At 49.5% G+C, this 3,732-nt stretch overlaps 1 protein-coding gene across 1 annotated transcript in view; it reads left to right on the top strand.

Moving 5' to 3' along the window:
* LOC122555468 (MAP7 domain-containing protein 2-like) overlaps window positions 1-3,732 on the top strand; it is a 22,601-nt gene that overhangs the window by 12,188 nt on the left and 6,681 nt on the right. The gene's annotated exons all lie outside the window — the stretch shown is intronic.

The following is a 3,732-nucleotide window of genomic DNA, read 5'->3' as shown; positions in this document are numbered from 1 at the left end:
GGAGGCCACATCGGGTGCAGAGGATGCAATAGATGATGTGTGTGGAGGTGCAGGTGAACTGTCCTCATTCCTGAAGAAGGGCTTATGCCCGAAACGTCGATTCTCCTGTTCCCTGGATGCTGCCTGACCTGCTGCGCTTTTCCAGCAACACATTTTCAGCAACTGTATAATTGTAGCATTGCTGTCCATATGCTGTAGGTTGACCCACAATCCCATTAGGGAGGGGATTCCAAGATTTTGACCCAGTAACCATGAAGGACCAGCAGTATATTTCCAAGTCAGGATGGTGAGTGGACTGGAGGGGATCTCGCAGGTGTTCCCATGTATCTGCTGTCTTTCAAGATGGTAGTGGTCATGGGCTTGGAAGGTGCTGTAGGATATCAAAACAAAGTCACTAGACTGCTGTAGGTGCACACAGTAGCTGTAGTATGCCTGTATCAGAACCCTTCCAAACATATGCCTCCTGGATCCCAACTGTTCCAGAACCTGTAGACCAAGAAGTGGCAACTTCTATTGCTAACCATTGTGCGTGGTAGCCAGCATAGACATATGACTTGTCATGTATGACCTTCAACAGTTAAAATCAACATTGGACAGGTTGTATCTGACAGTCTCCTGTATGGCTGCTTTGGAATATCACACTGGGACTACATAGTGTTTAAGAGGATAATCCATGCATAGTCTTCATAAGTAGTGCTAATCAGATCCAGTATATAACTGGCTACCGCTATCTCCAGAGATGGTCAATAAATGCCACTCAAGCCAGCAATACCCAACAACACCCCTGAACAAATAAATCATAGAATCCATACACTGTGGAAGCAGGCCATTTGGCCCATTTGATCCATACCCAACTCTCTGAAGAGCATGCCAATCAGACCCACTCCCCTACCCTATACCTGTAATCCTGCATTTCCCATGGCTCATCCACCTAGCCTGCACATCCCTGGAAACTAGGGGCAATTTAGCATGGCTGATCCATCTAGCCTGCACGTTTTTGGACTGTGGGAGGAAGCTGGAGCACCAGAGGAAACCCAAGCAGACATGGGGTGAATGTGCGAACTCCACACAAATAGTCACACAAGGTGGAATTGAATCCAGGACTTGGGTCCTGTGAGGTAGCAATGCTAACCATTGAACCACCGTCCCACAAAAAAGTAACATTAGTTGGCCTCTGGTTTCACTCCATCTCCATTGTAAAACCCGATTCTCCGGAAGAACTATTTTTCTAACCTCAGCCCTTTAAACCTCTGTAACTGCCTCCATTATGGGAATATCCCTCTTTTCCCCTCACCCTCTACTCAACTCTCTTGCACAAGACTATCCTTTCCCCGCCCCACTGCATTATTGGGATATATGGGGTAGAGTGGGACAAGGGACTGCAGTGTCCAGGATATTGGAATGTGTGGTTTGGGCTAGGGGTTTAATAATGAGGTAAGGGGAGCTGTGTTGTGGGACAGGGGGTAATATCTAAGATATCTAAGGTGAGGGGGAAGGATCTAAGATAAGGGAGGCGAAATGTGGGAAATGGGAGCAGTGTCAGCAAATATGAAGAGTAAGGATGAGGTTAGAGAGTGTAGTGTGGGTGACATGAGGGTAAGAGAGGAAATGATAAGTGTGAGGGGAGATAGTATAATATGGGTGATATAAGTAGAGAGAGTGCAGTCTGTGTAACATGAGGGTGAGGGGTCAGTGTGGTAAAAAAACCTTCCTGCACACATTGAACAAAAACTGACCCATCTACACTACTTGAACTATAATTTTTAACTTTGTACACCCCAGTCCAACACCGGCATCTCCAAATCATGTATAATATTCCCAGTCAATATTGGAGAAGTTAAAGAATCCATAACAACTATCTGTTACCCTTGTTTCTATTGAGAATTATCTTTGCTACCCTTTCCTCTACATCACTGGAACAATTCAGAGGCCTATAGAAAACTCCCAACAGGGTGACCTCTCCTTTCCTGTTTCTAACCTCAGCCCAAGCTACCTCAGTGGACGAGTCCTCAGCTGCTGTAATATTACCCTTGATTAACAATGCCACCTTTTACCACCTTCTCTGTTCTTACTGAAACATCTAAACCCCCCACCCTACAACACCCATTCCTGTCCCTGCTCCATCCATGTCTCTGAAATGGCCACAACATTGAAATCCCAGGTACCAACCCATGCTGCAAGTTCACCCACCTTATTCCGGATGCTTCTGGCATTGAAGTACACACATTTCAAACCAACATCCTGATTGCCGGTGCCCTGTCTTGACTATGTAAACCTATCCCTGGCCTCACTACCCTCAACCTCCTATACACTGGAATGACAATTCAGATTCCCGTCCCCCACTGCATTAGTTTAACACCCCCCATCCCACCCCAAAGAGCATTAACAAATTTCCACCCAGAACATTGGTACCCCTCTGGTTCAGGTGAAGACCATCCTGTTTGTAGAGGTCCCACCTCCCCCAGAATGAGCTCCAATTATCCAGGAATCCAAAACCCTCCCTCCTGCACCATCCCTGCAGCCACATGTTCAGCTCCGCTCTCTCATTGGTCCTCGCTTCACTAGCACATGGCACAGGCAACAAACCAGAGATAATAACTCTGTTTCTTCTAGGTCTAAGCTTCCTCCCTAGCTCCCTGAATTTCTGCCTTAGATCCCACCTTTCTTCCTACCTATGTCATTGGTGCCTATGTGGACCACGACTTGATGCTGCTCCCCTTCCCCCTCAAGGATGAGCTGAAAAATGTGTTGCTGGAAAAGCGCAGCAGGTCAGGCAGCATCCAAGGAGCAGGAGAATCGACGTTTTGGGCATAAGCCCTTCTTCAGGAATGAGGAAGGTGTGCCAAGTGGGCTGAGATAAAAGGTAGGGAGGAGGGACTTGGGGGAGGGGCGTTGGGAATGCGATAGGTGGAAGGAGGTTAAGGTGAGGGTGATAGGCCGGAGAGGGCGTGGAGAGATCGGGAAGAAGATTGCAGGTCAAGAAGGTGGTGCTGAGTCTGAGGGTTGGGACTGAGACAACGTGGGGGGAGGGGAAATGAGGAAACTGGAGAAATCTGCATTCATCCCCTGTGGCTGGAGGGTTCCTAGGCGGAAGATGAGGCGCTCTTCCTCCAGGCGTTGTGTTGCCATGGTCTGGCAATGGAGGAGGCCAATGACCGGCATGTCCTTGGCGGAGTGGGAGGGGGAGTTAAAGTGTTCAGCCACGGGGCGGTTGGGTTGGTTGGTCCGGGTGTCCCAGGGGTGTTCTTGAAACGTTCCGCAAGTAGGCAGCTTGTCTCCCCAGTATAGAGGAGGCCACATTGGGTGCAGCGGATGCAGTAAATGATGTGTGTGGAGGTGCAGGTGAATTTCTGATGGATATTGAAGGATCCCTTGGGGCCTTGGAGGGTAGTGAGGGGGGAGGTTTGGGCGCAAGTTTTGCATTTTTTGTGGTTGCAGGGAAAGGTGCCGGGAGTGGAGGTTGGGTTGGTGGGGAGTGTGGATCTGACAAGGGAGTCGCGGAGGGAGTGGTCTTTCCGGAACGCTGATAGGGGTGGTGAGGGAAATATATCCTTGGTGGTGGGGTCCATTTGGAGGTGGCGGAAATGATGAAGGATGATCCGATGTATCTGGAGGTTGGTGGGGTGGTAGGTGAGGACCAGTGGGGTTCTGTTCTCCACCGCATCTCCTCCACTTCCCGCTCCTCCCCCCTTGAACCCTGCCCCCTCCAATCGCCACCAGGACAGAACCCCA

Source organism: Chiloscyllium plagiosum, chromosome 12 (assembly GCF_004010195.1).
Source record: "Chiloscyllium plagiosum isolate BGI_BamShark_2017 chromosome 12, ASM401019v2, whole genome shotgun sequence".
NCBI lineage: Eukaryota > Metazoa > Chordata > Chondrichthyes > Orectolobiformes > Hemiscylliidae > Chiloscyllium > Chiloscyllium plagiosum.
This window is presented reverse-complemented; position numbering and strand designations above follow the sequence as displayed.